Genomic DNA, 23,826 nt, shown 5'->3' with positions numbered 1-23,826 from the left:
GCAGGGCCCAGGTGTTCTCTGCCCCACAGTTATGGAGTGTATTGTTGTCTCTTTGAGCTGGACGGGCACCTTTTGGGTACAAGGGACCGCTGTTGTGGTTATTGGCATACGGCCTAGTATGAGAATTTCCAGGTAATAAGGGGACCCATATGGAAATTCTTGTTCTATCTTCCTTCTTTGGGGGAAGGGCTAGGGTACTGATCGTCACTTGAGAAGGATCTGGAGGTGAACTCGTAGTAGCTCAGCTGGTCTGGATTATGAACAAGGTGCTGATGTTCTCAACTGCGCAGATTGACCTCCCTCCACTAGGGCTGGTGGTACGTTGAGAAGCGTTGGGTGATTATTGTCCAACTTCAAAGCCCTGTCCATGGGACCCTGTGATTAGCATATGACAGGCATCATGCAGGCATTCCAGTCCTCTGTGCCTCCTTGGTGAGGGTCCGTGCTTAGTTCAAGGGCGTGGTAGCAGGCATAGACTCAGGTGTTGCAGGCTGCGATGTATAGGGCAGGCGCCACACGGTGCAGCAGACTCACCGTTAGTAGCACGCCAAGTAAGCATTCTCTAGTGTTGGCAAAGCTGTACTATTCTGTTACCAGACGATGGTAAGGAGGTATGTCCACCACGGTGCCCGCGCTCGCCTGTGCTCAAAAAGTTTACCAGGACTCCTTTGGGGGTCCGTAGATGTCCAGTGATGGCCAGTTGTGAGGCCTCCTTTTTCGCGTGGCGAGTAGGATGGCGGTTGCGCAGTCTGCAGGCCCCCTCAGGCCTCGGCGGGGATTGTGTCACCCCACCTCGGTGTCTCGTGCTTGGTAGGGACACCTCGAGCGTCTTGGGGGTTACCAAGTGTCCAGGCAGTCTTCTGGGGGTCCAAAGCCTCGGGCCTAAAGGGCCATGGCCACCGCAAAGGTTGTGCCGACAGCTCAGGCGCACTCCCTCGGCTGGCGCTGACAGCACCTACTTCACAATCCACCCTTCAAGTGTTGTAGCTGTTGGCTTGCTCTCCCGGTGCCTGCTTGCATCATGCTAGCTACAAGAAATGTAGTGGTTCCAGTGCGGTCCGGGGTCCACAGGGTGTCAGTGTCTCAGGGTGGAGAAGGGGCCTCTTCAAGCCATTGGCGGCTTCCCCCGTGTGCAGGCTTCGGGTGACAGCCCGTTATTGCAGCATGTTGCTCTGCCTCATGCAGCAATCCTACAGGACCCCGTCTGCATCGCTCTTGTTAGTCCCCTCTTGGACCAGGGACTCGGTAGTGGTGGCGCAGCTCATCAGAAGAGGTCTTCTTCTCTACGCGGAAGACAAGATAGTGACTGCTAGACCTACGGTTCAATCAAGGCTACGCCGGACTGCAAGATGTTACCCCCTAGTGCAGTGGGCATATAGGACGTCTCACATACCAAAGGGGCCCCAGGCATCTCTGGCATTTCGTAGGGCGGTCCACAAGCTCCACAGCACTGATATATGCAATTTTTTTGGGACAAGCTCAACAGATGTGCGACCTATGCCATGCCTTTGCAAGCCACGCCCGTCAGACCAACAACTTTGATGCAGCCTTGCTCAATCACAATTGCAGCATAATTGAGCACATTGTAACCAAACATAAAAATATATACTGTATATATATATATATATATATATATATATATATATATATATATATATATATATAGAGAGAGAGAGAGACATATAAATATATATATATATTTTTTCTTTGAAAAAAACAAAAGTTAAGTTAACAATATGGTTAGGTGATTTACTCACTGACGTTAACGTTTTGAACTAAAAAAACACAGAAACTCAGCAGTTACTGTACGCAGCACTAACTATAACTTGCGCCCCAGCCATGTACTACTTATGATTTCACATATGACATCACCCATGAAATGTTCTATGACATCATTTATGACATCTCAGATGACATCACTGGACAAAAACAGGCCTCTCAACTAATCACAGGGCTGCATTTTTAATTTTGTGCTTTCCCGGGAGGCAAACTGGACGCTTATTATTGACCCTTCATTTCTCAAAAAATACTGAACAGATTCACACCTATTCATAAAAAGCTCAATCTGCAGACCAAAATCTAGCTTCCTGCTGAAATTGGTGTATTTCCGTTTAGCAGTTTTTGCTAAAATCTGTCTTAAAGAAGTCTATGGAAAATGCATGAGGATTTCGTGTTTTGGGACCCCTCCTTTATTCTCTGTTACCGCTTGATGGAAAACAGATGCTTTTGAAACAAGTTTTCTAAGAAGTGTAGGCAAATCTTTTCTAATGTGTTTTATTTAGGGCACATTCCAGTGTAAAACACCATCTTAGCCAAGATGGAATTCATTTCTGTAACTTACTCTGTGCTTCCTCTCCTGCACACAACCTCTCTCCACAAGCACTGCAGAACACAGTCAAGCTGCAGTATACTTGGATATTTCCGCTGTTTATTTTGTTCTGTTCATAACAAACTTTTTCTGTAGCTTGGATGTGACTGGCAACGTGTAACCACATCTTCCATTTCTTCAAGGAAGTCTATTTGTACACATAGAGGCTTTAAATGTATCTTGGTTTGTTCAAACATCTCTGGCAGACATTAGTATTCAGAGGGTAATGGATAATTATTCACAACATGGGTGGTGCTTAGGTGTTAACATAATAAGGTTAGTTTTTCTTTGTGCTCTGATTTTCTGAAGAAATTATCAATTTTTGATTTCATATGCAAGGATAATGTATAAAAACTGTGTATTTTGGGAGCAAGCCAGAATATTTTCATGTAGACCTATATGCTGCTAGAAATACTGTCTTTTTGTAATTATTTTGCTTCCCATTGAGACTTAGAGAATTTTCTGATGTTTACATACTCTGTATAGCTCTTAACTTATTCCATATGTTGGACTGCAAGGAGCCGTCCAATGCTGTAGTGCTTATGTGCGTGGGACGGCTTCCAGACATCCACGTACATGGCACAGAAAATCCCTCTGGTGCGGGCATCACCTTCTGCCAAAAAACAGCCTTGGGAGATAGGAAATAGTTTCCCCAGCTCCAGAGGCTGTGTTTGGTTTGCAGGGGAATGCTAATCGGGGCACAGATGTAATTTCACTGAAAATGAAAGTGAAATGAGCCGAACAGCTTATTGCACTTTCACTGCCTAGGTGCCCTGGGAGGGGGGACTCTCTTAGCCCCCGAGCACCTTGGCATATGGGAGAGGTATCATTGATAAGGGGATAATCTCTGCTTTCCAAGGATACCCTTCCCTACTGGACCCCTTCTTGGAGATCGCCCCAAGAGGGGGCAGGAAGCCTACTAGGCACCAAGGATTATTTGTTTTTCAAACCTAGGGGTGGGGGCTGCCCTCATCCACCCCAAACACAAAAATCAGTCTTTCTGCCAACCTAGGGGGCAGATGAGACCATTAGCCCCTGTTTCCCCCTCCCCCCTCCATGAGGAGCAGAAAGCCCATTAGGCACCAGGGATATTTTTTTCAAACTTGGGCATGTAGGTTGCCCAAACACAAATGTAGACCCTGGTGGGCCAGATCAGGGTTATTATCCCCGATCTGCCCTCCGAGGAGCAGGTCATGCCCCTACCCAAAATAAAAAGGGGGACAAAAGTCAATCTGCCCAACACCCGGAGGGTGGGGCAGATGGGGCAATACCCCTTGATCTGCAGACTAAAGTATCTCATCGCACTGGCAAGCAAGAGGGCATTTGACCCTTTTGGGTGTTGATTTTACATATGGGCCAGGAGAACTCGGCTAACTACCAAAATCATCCACCTTACAATGGTGAATGGCTGCACTTTTTAGGCTTATGTATGCTGCCACCTGGAAGAATCTACCAGACACTTCTGAAAACTAGACATCTGGGGGAGATCAGGGTGGTGTGCTTCATATGCACACTACACCATTTTCTTACCCACAGTGCCCTGCAAACCTACAACTTTAACAGAAATCACACTTTTTTCCTATGTTTCTGTGATGAAAATGTCTGGAATCCACAGGAAGCAACAAAATTCCTATCACCCAGCATTGCCCCCCCGTGCCGATAAAACCTCTGCCCCAAAAAAACAAACTAATGGGATCCATGCATGTCACGCAACAAATCAAAAGCTACTGCATCTCCTGGACTTTTCACTTGAGTATACATATAACCCATAAAAGGATATAGCTTAATACGTGGAAATGGAGCAGAAATTCACATAAAATATATATCCTCAAAGTTTATATTCCATAATTAATATTTTTTTCCTTTATTATGAGAATGAAAAATATGTGCAAGAAAATAATTGCAGTGAATCAATACAATATAAAAATAAATATTTGCTAATCACTTGACAGCCCCGGATAGCTCACACAGTTAATTCATCCAGAACCCCTAATCAATCACTGCATTCATCCCAGATATACCATCATCTTAATTCACTTACACTCAACCAAAATAAAATACCTTTCTCATACACTTAACATAGGACTGCCACTATACTCGCTAAATGGCAAATCTGTGTATTCCAAATCTGTTGCCTATTGTAGTGTTGATCAGATAAACTCCTCCTTAGGCATAAAAATCACAACAAAACCAAATAAAAAACAGTCAACAAAACATGTAAAAGCAATACTTAAAATACAAACCCCAAATACCTAGCATTGTACCAAATAGACCAGGTAAAATTCATTCATACGACTAGAATGAAAAAGAAAGCAAGACCTTAGTAATAAACCAGAAAATTAATACAAATGACAACAAAATGTGGAGAAAAAACAAAACAACAGATAAAGCAACTCTACTGGAACTGATGATTCAAAGCAGAACTCCACATGAAACATAAGACAAAACTACTACGATAACATGTAAGTCAAATACGAACTCGGTCTCAGGTAGTCTACAAAAAGAAGGGACGAGTTAAATTACCTACACTGAAAGACACATCCCAGATGAAAGCAACTAGGAAAGGAATGCAAACCAAGGAGAAACCCCTACTCAAAAACTTACTCAGGTCCCAGGTAGTAAACAAAAAGATGGGACCAGTAAAATTGCCTACACTGGAGGAAACATCACAAATAAAAGCAACTGGGAAAGAATGCAAACCAAGAGGAAGAGTTTTCCCATGGGATATTGTTATTCAAACCCTTCTCAAATGTACCAAGAGTGTAAATCCAAAAAACTTCCCTGCCTTTTCGTTTAGTGTTACTGTCCTGTCCACTATGCACATATATTTTCTCCAAGATGCTCCAACTAATTTCCTTATCTGTATGGCCTGCATGGAGCCAGTGTGACACTAAAGGGGCATTACATTTACTTGTTCGTATAGCAGATTTGTGTTCACTGTATTGTATCCTGAATTCCCTAAATGTTTCGCCAACATTTCCTAAGCCACATGGGCACATTGATGATAAGGTAGATAACATTCGTAATTTTGAAGTTAGTCATGTTGGTTAATTGAATCGTCCTATTAGCTATTGTGACCTCACTTGATACAATCACTCCAGCGCATGCCTGGCAATGAACACACCTGTGGTCAGGCCTGTGAACCTGCTTCTCCATATTCATAAAGGACGATTTAAAAAGCATATTCTTCAAGTTACGATTTCTTTTGAATGCAAAGACAGATTTGCTTAAGGTACCTGTATTCGAGTTAGTGTTAAGGATATGCCACTGTGAATTAACGATGTGCCTAATCTTCCCATTAAGATTCGAATGGAGGACTGCGCACACCAATTAGTCATCCGTCGTTTTATTTCTATCATGAAACATGGTTTCTCGGTCATAATACTTAGCTCTTTTCATGGAATCCTTAACCAATCATCTCAGATAGCCCTGATGGATTAGTTTATTGGCCAGAATATCCACAATGCAGAGAAAATCTTTCATATTGGTGCAATTATGACGGAGAAACTGACTAAAAGGTATCCCCTTCTTTTGGTACGGTGGGTGATAACTGTCATAATGTAATAATGTATTTCTCGCCATAGGTTTAGTATATAATGACACTTCAAGGTACCCCTCTTGATGTTTAATCCAGATATCCAGGAATTCAACCTGAGATCGTCTCATCTTGCTATTAAACTTCAAATTAGGGTCGCGTACATTGAGCCATAAGCAGAATTCCTTCAGTTGTTCCTCCTCGTCCTTCCAGATGAAGAACACAACGTCAATGGTCCAATTGGTCACATTCTCATAAAAAGGGGCAATGTCATTATACATATGCATTTTTTAAAACTCCCCTACATACAAATTGGCCACAATTGGGGCACAGGCCGCCCCCATGCCTACTCCTTTTTTAGGCACTTAATCACAAAATCCTGAGGGGGGGCTAGACTCAATCTTCCTTAGTATCTCACTAATTGAAGGAGCGGCAGTCGCTGAGGCTGGGCGGTCTGGAGTCAGTGCAAAAACTTGGGGAAAACCTGAGAGTGGGCGCCTCTCCCTCCAATTGCCACTACTGCGCGAATAGCCTGCTGAGATGCAGATTGGCCTCTTCTGACAGGGGAAGTCACCCAGAGAGAGGAGCCTAGAAAATGGCGGGTTTTCACTAAGTGAAAGATGCTGTGGAATTCTGCACGCCACAGGGGTCCCTTCTACAGAGCAATCCACCACCATCGCCTTGGCGAGACTTGCCAGCGGGGGGGCAGTGATGCTGGGGTCCTCCCACCCCTCTGCATAGGAACTTAATGGCGCAGGTGCTTCACTGAATTTAGCCACTGGGCCCTGGAAGAGTTGACTGGCCTAATCTGGGTGGCGTGCTGTCCATCTCTAACGGGGGTATTCCCCCTCCTGGGGGTTAGAGGGGACTGATAGGCACCAATACCATACCCCGCATTCGCAGGACTAATACTCTTCTTGTGCCAATAACCCTCATTCTTGGCATCGACTGAGGGTACTGGCTGTGAGTTTTGACACATCCTGTGCGGAGGAAGCGTGCTGACCGGGAGATGGCTCAGATCGTATATCTGTCATGGGGACCAGGTGCAACGGTGAAGAATAAGGCAGCCCTCCTAATCCAGTAAGATGGACAAATAGGAGGTGGCCAGACACCCCAAGACGCTGCTGTGGCGCAGATGGCTTACCCTGATGCGACAAATCCCTCCATGAGGGAAATAATGTCCGCCATCCGAGATCTAAAGGGCTCTCTTGAACCTAAAATTGATGCGATAACTGTGGATTTAATACTTTTGAGGGTTGACCTTAAAAAAAGTCTTGAAAAGTTACCACAGCTGAATCAACTCCCTGCAGTCCACTACCAAGCAGCTGGAAGAACAAGTCCAGGACCTCACCAGACAAAGGGGGTCATTCCTACCCTGGCGGTCATAGACCGCCAGGGTAGTTGACGGAGGAAGCACCGCCAACAGGCTGGCGGTGCTTCCGGGGGCATTCTGACCGCGGCGGTAAAGCCGGGGTCAGAAACGGGAAACCGGCGGTGTCCCGCCGGTTTCCCGCTGCCCCAGGGAATCCTCCACGGCGGCGCTGCTTGCAGCGCCGCCATGGGGATTCCGACCCCCTTACCGCCATCCTGTTCCTGGTGGTTTTCACCGCCAGGAACAGGATGGCGGTAACGGGTGTCGTGGGGCCCATGGGGGCCCCTGCAGTGCCCATGCCACTGGCATGGGCACTGCAGGGGCCCCCTAACAGGGCCCCACATTGATTGTCAGTGTCTGCTTGGCAGACACTGAAAATCGCGACGGGTGCAACTGCACCCGTCGCACACCAGCAACTCCGCCGGCTCCATTCGGAGCCGTCTTCCTCGTTGCTGGTGCTTTCCTGCTGGGCGGGCGGGCGGCCTTTTGGCGGTCACCCGCCAGCCCAGCGGGAAAGTCAGAATGACCGCCGCGGTCTTTTGACCGCGGTACGGTCTTCTGGCTGTTCCCGCTTGGCGGGCGGCGACCGCCAAACTTGAAATCAGGGCCAAAAAGCCATGGTGACTGCCAAACTGGAAGATCAGGAAGTCAGAGTGTGCAGGAACAATATCTTGGATGTGGTGGTTTCCAAAGGGACCGAGGGCCCCGATGTAGAACTATTTTTGGAGGACCTTATCAATACCCTCAAACCCAAGCACCTATCTAACTTCTTCACTATTGAATGAGTGCTCAGAGCGTTGGTGCAACCACCCGGCTGGGGGCCCCTCCACAATTAATCATCGCTAGGGTATTCAACTATCACAACATGGACGCAATCCTGCAAGCGGCCTGCTCTCATCGTGACTTCCACTTTGAGAATACCATGGTGTGCTTCTTTCCAGACTTCACTCTGCAGGACAATGCCATCGCCGCAGCTTTTATGAAGAGAAAAACCACTGCAAACTAAGGGACTTACATACATGATGTTATACCCGGTGAGGCTGAGGCTAGTGCCGGAGGTCAAATCCTAGCACTTTACTTCACTGGCGGAGACCTGGGACTGGTGGGAGGGCTGACACACGTTGGCCAGTGGAATCAAGAAGGAGCCTGAAAGGAACAAGTAAACAACCAACCTGCTGACACTCCTGTGGTCAATAGGAAGACATTGTTCGGAGGCGACATCTCTAGGGACACCTGACTGGAGTGATGCAGCAGCATTGGCTGGGAACACGTGAGACTCACCTGAATAATGTGATGGGCAGTGCTGTTACTGCAAACTGTAATGCTGACAATGATGGGTGCTCTGTGGTTGTTTCTTGAGCCCGATGTAGTTAAATCAAGTGAACTGTAATACTACAATACCTCCTTAGGCGTGTCCAGACCTGGTACTCTTGCAGGAGACACACCTTAAGGGAAACCACTACAAAGCGATGGATCGCTTCGCGTACACTCTATTAGCCTATGCTGGGTTTACCTCTAATTCTAGGGGTGCTGGGATCCTTATAAAAAACTCAGTGCCATTTATCTCACCCTGTACATGGCATGACCCACTGGGGTGCTTTGTGACACACCCAGGGTTTAAACTCAACATTTTCTTTGTTTATGCCTGTAAGGAAATGCCTCCTTGGCATGGTTGCCCCCTGACTTTTTGCCTTTGCTGATGCTATGTTTACAATTGAAAGTGTGCTGAAGCCTGCTAACCAGGCCCCAGCACCAGTGTTCTTTCCCTAACCTGTACTTTTGTATCCACAATTGGCAGACCCTGGCATCCAGATAAGTCCCTTGTAACTGGTACTTCTAGTACCAAGGGCCCTGATGCCAAGGAAGGTCTCTAAGGGCTGCAGCATGTCTTATGCCACCCTGGAGACCTCTCACTCAGCACAGACACACTGCTTACCAGCTTGTGTGTGCTAGTGAGGACAAAACGAGTAAGTCGACATGGCACTCCCCTCAGGGTGCCATGCCAGCCTCTCACTGCCTATGCAGTATAGGTAAGACACCCCTCTAGCAGGCCTTACAGCCCTAAGGCAGGGTGCACTATACCATAGGTGAGGGTACCAGTGCATGAGCATGGTACCCCTACAGTGTCTAAACAAAACCTTAGACATTGTAAGTGCAGGGTAGCCATAAGAGTATATGGTCTGGGAGTCTGTCAAACACGAACTCCACAGAACCATAATGGCTACACTGAAAACTGGGAAGTTTGGTATCAAACTTCTCAGCACAATAAATGCACACTGATGCCAGTGTACATTTTATTGTAAAATACACCACAGAGGGCACCTTAGAGGTGCCCCCTGAAACTTAACCGACTGTCTGTGTAGGCTGACTAGTTCCAGCAGCCTGCCACACCAGAGACATGTTGCTGGCCCCATGGGGAGAGTGCCTTTGTCACTCTGAGGCCAGTAACAAAGCCTGCACTGGGTGGAGATGCTAACACCTCCCCCAGGCAGGAGCTGTGACACCTGGCGGTGAGCCTCAAAGGCTCACCCCTTTGTCACAGCCCAGCAGGGCACTCCAGCTTAGTGGAGTTGCCCGCCCCCTCCGGCCACGGCCCCCACTTTTGGCGGCAAGGCTGGAGGGAACAAAGAAAGCAACAAGGAGGAGTCACTGGCCAGTCAGGACAGCCCCTAAGGTGTCCTGAGCTGAAGTGACTCTAACTTTTAGAAATCCTCCATCTTGCAGATGGAGGATTCCCCCAATAGGGTTAGGATTGTGACCCCCTCCCCTTGGGAGGAGGCACAAAGAGGGTGTACCCACCCTCAGGGCTAGTAGCCATTGGCTACTAACCCCCCAGACCTAAACACGCCCTTAAATTTAGTATTTAAGGGCTACCCTGAACCCTAGAAAAGCAGATTCCTGCAACTACAAGAAGAAGGACTGCCTAGCTGAAAAACCCCTGCAGAGGAAGACCAGAAGACGACAACTGCCTTGGCTCCAGAAACTCACCGGCCTGTCTCCTGCCTTCCAAAGATCCTGCTCCAGCGACGCCTTCCAAAGGGACCAGCGACCTCGACATCCTCTGAGGACTGCCCCTGCTTCGAAAAGACAAGAAACTCCCGAGGACAGCGGACCTGCTCCAAGAAAGGCTGCAACTTTGTTTCCAGCAGCCTTGAAAGAACCCTGCAAGCTCCCCGCAAGAAGCGTGAGACTTGCAACACTGCACCCGGCGACCCCGACTCGGCTGGTGGAGATCCAACACCTCAGGAGGGACCCCAGGACTACTCTGATACTGTGAGTACAAAAACCTGTCCCCCCTGAGCACCCACAGCGCCGCCTGCAGAGGGAATCCCGAGGCTTCCCCTGACCGCGACTCCTTGAATCCAAAACCCGACGCCTGGGAGAGACCCTGCACCCGCAGCCCCCAGGACCTGAAGGACCGGACTTTCACTGGAGAAGTGACCCCCAGGAGTCCCTCTCCCTTGCCCAAGTGGAGGTTTCCCCGAGGAACCCCCCCCTTGCCTGCCTGCAGCGCTGAAGAGATCCCTAGATCTCCCATAGACTAACACTACAAACCCGACGCTTGTTCTAACACTGCACCCGGCTGCCCCCGCGCCGCTGAGGGTGAAATTCCTGTGTGGGCTTGTGTCCCCCCCCGGTGCCCTACAAAACCCCCCTGGTCTGCCCTCCGAAGACGCGGGTACTTACCTGCTGGCAGACTGGAACCGGGGCACCCCCTTCTCCATTGAAGCCTATGTGTTTTGGGCACCACTTTGAACTCTGCACCTGACCGGCCCTGAGCTGTTGGTGTGGTAACTTTGGGGTTGCTCTGAACCCCCAACGGTGGGCTACTTTGGACCAAGAACTAAGCCCTGTAAGTGTCCTACTTACCTGGTTAACCTAACAAATACTTACCTCCCCTAGGAACTGTGAAAATTGCACTGTGTCCACTTTTAAAACAGCTATTTGTCAATAACTTGAAAAGTATACATGCAATTTTTATGATTTAAAGTTCCTAAAGTACTTACCTGCAATACCTTTCGAATGAGATATTACATGTAGAATTTGAACCTGTGGTTCTTAAAATAAACTAAGAAAAGATATTTTTCTATACAAAAACCTATTGGCTGGATTTGTCTCTGAGTGTGTGTACCTCATTTATTGTCTATGTGTATGTACAACAAATGCTTAACACTACTCCTTGGATAAGCCTACTGCTCGACCACACTACCACAAAATAGAGCATTAGTATTATCTATTTTTACCACTATTTTACCTCTAAGGGGAACCCTTGGACTCTGTGCATGCTATTCCTTACTTTGAAATAGCACATACAGAGCCAACTTCCTACATTGGTGGATCAGCGGTGGGGTACAAGACTTTGCATTTGCTGGACTACTCAGCCAATACCTGATCACACGACAAATTCCAAAATTGTCATTAGAAATTCATTTTTGCAATTTGAAATTGTTCTAAATTCTTAAAAGTCCTGCTAGGGCCTTGTGTGTTAAGTCCCTGTTTAGCATTGTCTTTTTAGAGTTTAAAAGTTTGTTAAAAGTTTGAAATTAGATTCTAGAAACAGTTTTAGATTCTTTAAAAAGTATTCCAACTCTTAGCAGAATAATGTCTGATACAGAGATGCAGGTGGTGGAACTCGACACCACACCTTACCTCCATCTTAAGATGAGGGAGCTAAGGTCTCTCTGTAATATCAAAAAAATAACCATTGGCTCCAGACCTACCAAAATTCAGCTCCAGGAGCTATTGGCAGAGTTTGAAAAAGCCAACCCCTCTGATGATGACATCACAGAGGAAGAAATTAGTGACTTGGAGGCCAATGTCCCTCCTCCAGTCCTAAATAGGGAGAACAGGACCCCTCAAGTCCTGTCTCCAACTGTGTTAGTCAGAAATAGTGAGTCCCTCACAGGAGGGTCCCACATTTCTGAAATCACTGAGGATGCTCTCAGTGAAGATGACCTCCTGTTAGCCAGGATGGCCAAAAGATTGGCTTTAGAGAGACAGCTCCTAGCCATAGAAAGGGAAAGACAAGAGATGGGCCTAGGACCCATCAATGGTGGCAGCAATATAAATAGGGTCAGAGATTCTCCTGACATGTTAAAAATCCCCAAAGGGATTGTGACAAAATTTGAAGATGGTGATGACATCACCAAGTGGTTCACAGCTTTTGAGAGGGCTTGTGTAACCAGAAAAGTGAACAGATCTCACTGGGGTGCTCTCCTTTGGGAAATGTTCACTGGAAAGTGTAGGGATAGACTCCTCACACTCTCTGGAAAAGATGCAGAATCTTATGACCTCATGAAGGGTACCCTGATTGAGGGCTTTGGATTCTCCACTGAGGAGTACAGGATTAGGTTCAGGGGGGCTCAAAAATCCTCGAGCCAGACCTGGGTTGACTTTGTTGACTACTCAGTGAAAACACTAGATGGTTGGATTCAAGGCAGTGGTGTAAGTAATTATGATGGGCTGTACAATTTATTTGTGAAAGAACACCTATTGAGTAATTGTTTCAATGATAAACTGCATCAGCATCTGGTAGACCTAGGACCAATTTCTCCCCAAGAATTGGGAAAGAAGGCGGACCATTGGGTCAAGACAAGGGTGTCCAAGACTTCAACAGGGGGTGACCAAAAGAAAGGGGTCACAAAGACTCCCCAGGGGAAGGGTGATGAGACAACCAAAACTAAAAATAGTAAAGAGTCTTCTACAGGCCCCCAAAAACCTGCACAGGAGGGTGGGCCCAGAGCCTCTTCACAAAACAATGGGTACAAGGGTAAAAACTTTGATCCCAAAAAGGCCTGGTGTCATAGCTGTAAACAGCATGGACACCAAACTGGAGACAAGGCCTGTCCCAAGAAAGGTTCCACTTCAAACTCCCATCCAGGTAACACTGGTATGGCTAGTCTCCAAGTGGGATCAACAGTGTGCCCAGAGCAAATCAGGGTCCACACTGAAGCTACTCTAGTTTCTGAGGGTGGGGTGGATTTAGCCACACTAGCTGTCTGGCCGCCTAACATGCAAAAATACAGACAGCAACTCTTAATTAATGGGACTAGAATAGAGGGCCTGAGGGATACAGGTGCCAGTGTCACCATGGTGACAGAGAAACTGGTTTCCCCTGGCCAATACCTGACTGGAAAAACTTACACAGTCACCAACGCTGACAATCAGAGAAAAGTACATCCCATGGCAATGGTTTCTTTAGAATGGGGAGGGGTCAATGGCCTGAAACAGGTGGTGGTCTCCTCAAATATCCCAGTGGACTGTCTGCTTGGAAATGACCTGGAGTCCTCAGCATGGGCTGAGGTAGAACTAAAAACCCATGCAGCAATGCTGGGTATCCCTGAACTGGTGTGTGTGAAAACAAGAGCACAATGCAAGGCACATGGTGAACAAGTAGAGCTGGAGTCTGGAAGAATGGCCCAGCCTACCAAGAGAACAGGAAAATCAGTTGGTAAACCAACTACAACACAGCAAAAGAAAGGGAACCTCTCTTCTCAGGAAGAAGTTCTGCCCTCTGAGGGAACTGAGCCTTTGGAGCTTGAACCTTATCAGGTTGAGCTCTTGGGCCCAGGGGGACCCTCAAGGGAGGAGCTGTGTAAGGGACAAGAAACCTGTCCCTCTCTTGAAGGCCTTAGGCAGCAAGCTGCTGAAGAGTCCAAAGGCAAGAAAAATGGAACACATAGGGTCTATTGGGAAGATGGACTCCTGTACACTGAGGCCAGAGACCCCAAACCTGGTGCCACTAGGAGAGTGGTAGTGCCTCAGCTGTTCAGGAAGTTCATCCTAACATTGGCCCATGACATTCCCCTTGCTGGACATTTGGGACAAACCAAGACGTGGGAGAGGTTAGTCAACCACTTCTACTGGCCCAATATGTCCAACATGGTTAAGGAGTTTTGACTCTCCTGCCCCACCTGTCAAGCCAGTGGTAAGACAGGTGGGCATCCAAAGGCCCCCCTCATTCCACTTCCAGTGGTGGGGGTTCCCTTTGAAAGAGTGGGTGTGGACATAGTTGGTCCACTAGAACCTCCCACAGCCTCAGGAAATATGTATATCCTGGTAGTAGTGGATCATGCTACCAGGTATCCTGAAGCTATTCCCCTTAGGTCAACTACTGCCCCTGCAGTAGCCAAGGCCCTCATTGGTATCTTTACCAGAGTGGGTTTCCCTAAGGAGGTGGTGTCTGACAGAGGTACCAACTTCATGTCAGCATACCTAAAGCACATGTGGAATGAGTGTGGAGTGACTTATAAATTCACTACACCATACCATCCACAAACTAATGGCTTGGTTGAGAGATTCAACAAGACATTAAAAGGCATGATCATGGGGCTCCCAGAAAAACTCAAAAGGAGATGGGATGTCCTCTTGCCATGTCTGCTTTTCGCTTACAGAGAGGTGCCACAGAAGGGAGTAGGATTCTCACCCTTTGAACTTCTGTTTGGTCATCCTGTAAGGGGACCACTTGCCCTTGTTAAAGAAGGCTGGGAGAGACCTCTCCATGAGCCTAAACAGGACATAGTGGACTATGTACTTGGCCTTCGCTCTAGAATGGCAGAGTACATGGAAAAGGCAACCAAAAACCTTGAGGCCAGCCAACAGCTCCAGAAGTTTTGGTATGACCAAAAGGCTGCACTGGTTGAGTTCCAACCAGGGCAGAAAGTCTGGGTTCTGGAGCCTGTGGCTCCCAGGGCACTCCAGGACAAATGGAGTGGCCCTTACCCAGTGCTAGAAAGGAAGAGTCAGGTCACCTACCTGGTGGACCTGGGCACAAGCAGGAGCCCCAAGAGGGTGATCCATGTGAACCGCCTTAAGCTCTTCCATGACAGGGCTGATGTGAATCTGTTGATGGTAACAGATGAGGATCAGGAGGCAGAGAGTGAACCTCTCCCTGATCTTCTGTCATCAGACCCAAAAGATGGCACAGTAGATGGAGTGATCTACTCAGACACCCTCTCTGGCCAACAGCAAGCTGATTGTAGGAGAGTCCTACAACAGTTTCCTGAACTCTTCTCCTTAACCCCTGGTCAGACACACCTGTGTACCCATGATGTGGACACAGGAGACAGCATGCCTGTCAAAAACAAAATCTTTAGACAGTCTGACCATGTTAAGGAAAGCATCAAGGTGGAAGTCCACAAGATGCTGGAATTGGGAGTAATTGAGCGCTCTGACAGCCCCTGGGCTAGCCCAGTGGTCTTAGTCCCCAAACCTCACACCAAAGATGGAAAGAAAGAGATGAGGTTTTGTGTGGACTACAGAGGGCTCAATTCTGTCACCAAGACAGATGCTCATCCAATTCCAAGAGCTGATGAGCTCATAGATAAATTAGGTGCTGCCAAATTCTTAAGTACCTTTGACTTGACAGCAGGGTACTGGCAAATAAAAATGGCACCTGGAGCAAAAGAGAAAACAGCATTCTCCACACCTGATGGGCATTATCAGTTTACTGTTATGCCCTTTGGTTTAAAGAATGCCCCTGCCACCTTCCAAAGGTTGGTGAATCAAGTCCTTGCTGGCTTGGAGTCCTTTAGCACAGCTTATCTTGATGATATTGCTGTCTTTAGCTCCACCTGGCAGGATCACCTGGTCCACCTGAAGAAGGTTTTGAAGGCTCTGCAATCTGCAGGCCTCTCTATCAAGGCATCCAAATGCCAGATAGGGCAGGGAACTGTGGTTTACTTGGGCCACCTTGTAGGTGGAGGCCAAGTTCAGCCACTCCAACCCAAGATCCAGACTATTCTGGACTGGGTAGCTCCAAAAACCCAGACTCAAGTCAGGGCATTCCTTGGCTTGACTGGGTATTACAGGAGGTTTGTGAAGGGATATGGATCCATTGTGACAGCCCTCACTGAACTCACCTCCAAGAAAATGCCCAAGAAAGTGAACTGGACTGTGGAATGCCAACAGGCCTTTGACACCCTGAAACAAGCAATGTGCTCAGCACCAGTTCTAAAAGCTCCAGATTATTCTAAGCAGTTCATTGTGCAGACTGATGCCTCTGAACATGGGATAGGGGCAGTTTTGTCCCAAACAAATGATGATGGCCTTGACCAGCCTGTTGCTTTCATTAGCAGGAGGTTACTCCCCAGGGAGCAGCGTTGGAGTGCCATTGAGAGGGAGGCCTTTGCTGTGGTTTGGTCCCTGAAGAAGCTGAGACCATACCTCTTTGGGACTCACTTCCTAGTTCAAACTGACCACAGACCTCTCAAATGGCTGATGCAAATGAAAGGTGAAAATCCTAAACTGTTGAGGTGGTCCATCTCCCTACAGGGAATGGACTTTATAGTGGAACACAGACCTGGGACTGCCCATGCCAATGCAGATGGCCTTTCCAGGTTCTTCCACTTAGAAAATGAAGACTCTCTTGGGAAAGGTTAGTCTCATCCTCTTTCGTTTGGGGGGGGGTTGTGTAAGGAAATGCCTCCTTGGCATGGTTGCCCCCTGACTTTTTGCCTTTGCTGATGCTATGTTTACAATTGAAAGTGTGCTGAGGCCTGCTAACCAGGCCCCAGCACCAGTGTTCTTTCCCTAACCTGTACTTTTGTATCCACAATTGGCAGACCCTGGCATCCAGATAAGTCCCTTGTAACTGGTACTTCTAGTACCAAGGGCCCTGATGCCAAGGAAGGTCTCTAAGGGCTGCAGCATGTCTTATGCCACCCTGGAGACCTCTCACTCAGCACAGACACACTGCTTACCAGCTTGTGTGTGCTAGTGAGGACAAAACGAGTAAGTCGACATGGCACTCCCCTCAGGGTGCCATGCCAGCCTCTCACTGCCTATGCAGTATAGGTAAGACACCCCTCTAGCAGGCCTTACAGCCCTAAGGCAGGGTGCACTATACCATAGGTGAGGGTACCAGTGCATGAGCATGGTACCCCTACAGTGTCTAAACAAAACCTTAGACATTGTAAGTGCAGGGTAGCCATAAGAGTATATGGTCTGGGAGTCTGTCAAACACGAACTCCACAGCACCATAATGGCTACACTGAAAACTGGGAAGTTTGGTATCAAACTTCTCAGCACAATAAATGCACACTGATGCCAGTGTACATTTTATTGTAAAATACACCACAGAGGGCACCTTAGAGGTGCCCCCTGAAACTTAACCGACTGTCTGTGTAGGCTGACTAGTTCCAGCAGCCTGCCACACCAGAGACATGTTGCTGGCCCCATGGGGAGAGTGCCTTTGTCACTCTGAGGCCAGTAACAAAGCCTGCACTGGGTGGAGATGCTAACACCTCCCCCAGGCAGGAGCTGTGACACCTGGCGGTGAGCCTCAAAGGCTCACCCCTTTGTCACAGCCCAGCAGGGCACTCCAGCTTAGTGGAGTTGCCCGCCCCCTCCGGCCACGGCCCCCACTTTTGGCGGCAAGGCTGGAGGGAACAAAGAAAGCAACAAGGAGGAGTCACTGGCCAGTCAGGACAGCCCCTAAGGTGTCCTGAGCTGAAGTGACTCTAACTTTTAGAAATCCTCCATCTTGCAGATGGAGGATTCCCCCAATAGGGTTAGGATTGTGACCCCCTCCCCTTGGGAGGAGGCACAAAGAGGGTGTACCCACCCTCAGGGCTAGTAGCCATTGGCTACTAACCCCCCAGACCTAAACACGCCCTTAAATTTAGTATTTAAGGGCTACCCTGAACCCTAGAAAAGCAGATTCCTGCAACTACAAGAAGAAGGACTGCCTAGCTGAAAAACCCCTGCAGAGGAAGACCAGAAGACGACAACTGCCTTGGCTCCAGAAACTCACCGGCCTGTCTCCTGCCTTCCAAAGATCCTGCTCCAGCGACGCCTTCCAAAGGGACCAGCGACCTCGACATCCTCTGAGGACTGCCCCTGCTTCGAAAAGACAAGAAACTCCCGAGGACAGCGGACCTGCTCCAAGAAAGGCTGCAACTTTGTTTCCAGCAGCCTTGAAAGAACCCTGCAAGCTCCCCGCAAGAAGCGTGAGACTTGCAACACTGCACCCGGCGACCCCGACTCGGCTGGTGGAGATCCAACACCTCAGGAGGGACCCCAGGACTACTCTGATACTGTGAGTACAAAAACCTGTCCCCCCTGAGCACCCACAGCGCCGCCTGCAGAGGGAATCCCGAGGCTTCCCCTGACCGCGACTCCTTGAATCCAAAACCCGACGCCTGGGAGAGACCCTGCACCCGCAGCCCCCAGGACCTGAAGGACCGGACTTTCACTGGAGAAGTGACCCCCAGGAGTCCCTCTCCCTTGCCCAAGTGGAGGTTTCCCCGAGGAACCCCCCCCTTGCCTGCCTGCAGCGCTGAAGAGATCCCTAGATCTCCCATAGACTAACACTACAAACCCGACGCTTGTTCTAACACTGCACCCGGCTGCCCCCGCGCCGCTGAGGGTGAAATTCCTGTGTGGGCTTGTGTCCCCCCCCGGTGCCCTACAAAACCCCCCTGGTCTGCCCTCCGAAGACGCCGGTACTTACCTGCTGGCAGACTGGAACCGGGGCACCCCCTTCTCCATTGAAGCCTATGTGTTTTGGGCACCACTTTGAACTCTGCACCTGACCGGCCCTGAGCTGTTGGTGTGGTAACTTTGGGGTTGCTCTGAACCCCCAACGGTGGGCTACTTTGGACCAAGAACTAAGCCCTGTAAGTGTCCTACTTACCTGGTTAACCTAACAAATACTTACCTCCCCTAGGAACTGTGAAAATTGCACTGTGTCCACTTTTAAAACAGCTATTTGTCAATAACTTGAAAAGTATACATGCAATTTTTATGATTTAAAGTTCCTAAAGTACTTACCTGCAATACCTTTCGAATGAGATATTACATGTAGAATTTGAACCTGTGGTTCTTAAAATAAACTAAGAAAAGATATTTTTCTATACAAAAACCTATTGGCTGGATTTGTCTCTGAGTGTGTGTACCTCATTTATTGTCTATGTGTATGTACAACAAATGCTTAACACTACTCCTTGGATAAGCCTACTGCTCGACCACACTACCACAAAATAGAGCATTAGTATTATCTATTTTTACCACTATTTTACCTCTAAGGGGAACCCTTGGACTCTGTGCATGCTATTCCTTACTTTGAAATAGCACATACAGAGCCAACTTCCTACAATGCCCCACCACGCCTACATGCAGAAACCCTCCCTGCACTCAACTCTCTGTTGGAGCTATCACCTGATATTCTGATTCTCGGGGATATGAATGCAATAATGGACCCAGAGTGGGACAGGGAGCCTATCTCTTCCGTAGGTGGTGGACCCAGCCCCCTTTAGGCTTGCTATGAGTTTGCTTGACCTATGAAGGGAACACAGTCCGACTGCATGTCAATTCACACACATTTCTGTGGCACATGGAAGTTGCTCCCAATTAGATTATGTCTTCACCCACACCTATTCTTGTGAGTTCAGAAAATCTACCCTTAAAGCATATGGCATCTCTGATCACTCCCCAGTAGAGGTGCCACTGTCTGGTCACACAAGGGGCATCAGTGATGCCCCCAAAGATTGACCCCTGGTTTCTCAAAAAGAAAACATTAAAGGACATCATTAATGAAAGGGCAGACCAGTATTTCCTCGAAAATAAAGGGACTGTAGACTCCGCCAGCGTCCTGTGGGAGGCCTTCAAGGCAGTTACCTGCAGACACGTACAGGCCTGATTGAGGGGAAAAAGAAGGGGCAGAAGTTAAACTTTGAAGCATTAGAATATGAGATTGTTGCCATTAATGGCTCTATACTGCAGGGGGGGACTACTAACGCTAGACTCTATCATAGGCTCCAACTCAAGCAACATGAACTAAGGGAAGCTGCAAAGAACAAGGACCAGGCCCATGCGCTGGTAACTCAGCACCACCTATATGATGTGGCGCAGAAGGGTGGCAAACTGATAGCCTGGCTGGACAAATGAGTCAGGGTTCAGAACTGGGTTTTAGAAATTTGGGACTCTGATGGGACATTGCACACGACTGGGGCTGACCTAGCATAATCATTTGCGGTTTACTATGAAGGGCTATACACATCCGAGATCACTAGATCAGGCGACAATTGTGCTGATCCCCTAAAAGACATCTTCCTCCCAACGCTTACGGACAAAGACGGGGAATATTGGACCAGAACCTGACAATAGCATAAATACAGGGAGCCATCTGCGAATTGCAATCAGGAAAGGCAGCTGGGCACAACAGCCTACCAGTGGAACTATATAAATGTGTAGCCGTCAAAATAGCTGGGCCAATGCTGGACATGTTCCGGGTGGCCCGGGAGGAGGGCAGTCTCATCCTGAGGATCTTAGAACGGCCACCATAGTGTCATCCCTAAAAAACGCCGATGGACTGTGGGTCATACTGGCCCATTTCGTGCTTAAATCTAGAGGTGAAAGTACTAGCAAAAGCCCTTGCGACCAGACTGCTGAAGGTAATCACCACAGTTATACACCCAGATCAGTCGGACTTTATGCTCCGCAGGGGAACACGATTAAACCTTCGGCGCTTATACAGAGTGCTCCACCTCACTGCAACCCCTCCCCCCAGGCTGAATGCTCTGAGCTGCTTTTGTTGGATGCAAAAATGTCATTCAACAGTATAGAATGGAACTATTCTAATTGTAGCATTCACCAGATTGGGATTAGTCAAAAAAAATTGCGGATGGGTCAAACTATTTTACCAGGCCCCACTGTCCAGGGTGCTGGTCAACGATGCCTTGTTCCTGCCATTCAACCTTCATTGGGGCACAAGACAAGGTTGCCTGTTGTCCCTGATGATTTGTGCTTGTGCGCTCTAGCCATTGGTGGTCCGGATTCATCAGGACCCACTGATACGCAGTAGTGGTGGGAGTGGGGACTAGGAAGAATGAATTTTTTTCTACACAGTTGATATCCTGTTGTACACAATGCAGCCTCACATAGTGGTGGGCAGGATACTACATATTTTCCACATCTTCGGAGACTACTCAGGCTACCAGATTAATTGGGATAAGTCTCTAGTATTCTTGTGTGGGATGCCTTGTGCTTGCTATTGAGATGTGTGGCCCTGTGGTACAGTGTGGATTTCTCTACTTGGGTATCCATGTTACATGGGAAGCAACAGAATTCTTGATTCTCTTAGACACCATGCCAGACAAAACTATTTCTTTGACTTTTAGGAAACTGATGAATAATTCTCCCTATTTCCTTGGGCACTGCCGGGGGCATGGGAGGGGAACCTTGGCCTTATCGAGGACAAGGATTGAGTGGAGGCGGTACAGAGCCCCCGAAAGGTGGCCATCTGGTTTTCGCTTGGTCCAGTTGAGCATCCTACATAGGTCGTATTAGTTGGAGCTGTGTGCCGGGTGAAGTGGCCTACTGGGCTGTTTTTTCATACTATGCGACTGCCCGATCATCCAACATTACTGGAGAGGAGTAGTACAAATTAAGGCCCAGGTTATTGGACTTACTGTACCGTTGGAGGCTCAATGGCATCTCCTGAATATAACTGGTGAGAAGGTGTGGCCTAAGTATCGGAAAATCTGGCTGGTGTTGGTGGCGGGGGTAGCAAAATGTTAAATAGCGAGAGCCTGGGGTGACAGACAGAACCCAAAAGTTGATGATTGGGAGGAAGACTGGTGTCAGAGCGCGTATTGTAATAGTATTTATATAGCGCTTACTACCCCTGACGAGGCGTCAAAGCGCTTTTCGGCGAGTAGCATACTACTCCGGAACCCAAGAGGAATTAGTGGTGGATTAGTATAGGAAAATATGAGTTCAGTTTTAGTATTTTTATGAGTTATTTTGAGCAGAGGATATGTGACTTTATTAGCTGGATTGACTAGAGTAATGGAGGGCTAGAGGAGGGAATAATCCACAAGTGTTAATTGGGAGTTTATAGTAATAGGATGAGGCTTGGGATGAGTAAAGGAGAGATGGAGGAGAGAAGAGTCTGTGTAAAGGGTTAGGGAGATCCTAGTAGCAGGAGTGGTTTTGGATGAGTCAAGGTAAGATAAATGAAGGAGAATGTATTAAAGTTGTTTGGGAGATCATGGTAGTAAAGTGAGGTTTGGGTGAGCTAGATGTGGAAGAGGAGGGAAGAGCTTAGGCAGGGTTATTTTGGAGATGAAAGTAGTAGAATGGGTTTGTGATGAGTCAGAGTGTGGATGGAGGATAGATTGATAGAGACATGACATATGGTAATGGGTAGACACAGTAAAGCTTACAAGAGAGTGCATTTATATTATATTTATTCATAATTTTATTTATTTATATATATATATATATATATAAATATAAATATATACATATATTTTTTTAATCATTTTATTTTTCTTTAGTTTATTTATTCATTATTATTATTTATTACATTTTCTTCTGTTTAATGTACTTATTTATAATTTGAGTTTTATTTATAGATTTTATTTGATTTATTTGATTTATACACACACACACATATATATATATATATATATATATATATATATATATATATATATATATATTTACATACATCTGCATATTTAATTGTGAGTAAACATACATTTGTTAACCCCTTCTGTGCCCAGGATGTAATGGTTACGTCCTGAGGCACAGTGCTCGTGTGCCCAGGACGTAACCATTACGTCCTGGGCACAGAGCCCAGAGGGAGCGCTAGCCCTCTGTGGGGTTCCCCCGAACTCCCCCAAGGCAGGGATGGAAGGGGAAGCCCTTCCCCTACCACCCCCAACCCCCCCACCCCCCGTGACGTCAGCACGCGATCGTGCGCTGATTGTCACAGAAGCCTCCTCCCTGCGATCGGAAGAGAAATGCAAAGCATTTCTCTTCCGATCACGTGGAGCAAGCCAGAGAGGCTTCAAAGTGAAGGAAATTAATTTCCTTCCCTTTGAAGTCTCGAACAGCGTTTTAGCAGCCGGATTGCAAGCAATCCGGCTGCTAAAAACGCCCACTAGACTCCAGGGATTTACTTTTTTTAAGGAAATTGGCATGAGGGAGCGACCCCTTGGGCAAGGGTCGCTCCCAGGGGGGGCATTTTTTTTAAGGCCTTTTCTGCCCCAGGCTGGGCAGAAACCTCTAGGCACCAGGGATCTTTTTTTTTTTTTTTTTTTTTTAGAGGTGGGGAGCGACCCCTTAGGCAAGGGTCGCTCCCCTAGGGGGCAAATTATATTTAGACCATTTCTGCCCCCCTTGGGGGCAGTTTGGCCTATTTTTGTGAGGTCAATCTGCCCCCAAGGAGGACAGAAATCACTAGACACCAGGGAGTTTTTTTTTTCTTCGTGAATTTCACGCAAGGGGAGCGACCCCTTATGCAAGGGTAGTTCCCCTGGGGGGCAACTTTATTTTAGGCCATTTAGCCTATTTTAATTAGGCCTATCTGCCCCCAAGGGGGGCAGAAACCACTAGGCACCAGGGATTTTTTGTTGTTGTTGTTGTTTTACAGATGGTGAGCGAACCCTTAGGCAAGGGTCGCTCTCCTGGAGGGGCAAATTGTATTTAGACCATTTCGATTTTAGGTCCACTAGGCACTGGGGATCTTTTTTTTGTGCCAATATCACGCAAGCGGAGCAACCCCGTAGGCAAGGGAAGGCAAGCTCCCTGGGAAGGTGGGGG

The sequence above is a fragment of the Pleurodeles waltl genome, chromosome 8, assembly GCF_031143425.1.
Source record: "Pleurodeles waltl isolate 20211129_DDA chromosome 8, aPleWal1.hap1.20221129, whole genome shotgun sequence".
Classification (NCBI taxonomy): domain Eukaryota; kingdom Metazoa; phylum Chordata; class Amphibia; order Caudata; family Salamandridae; genus Pleurodeles; species Pleurodeles waltl.
This window is presented reverse-complemented; position numbering follows the sequence as displayed.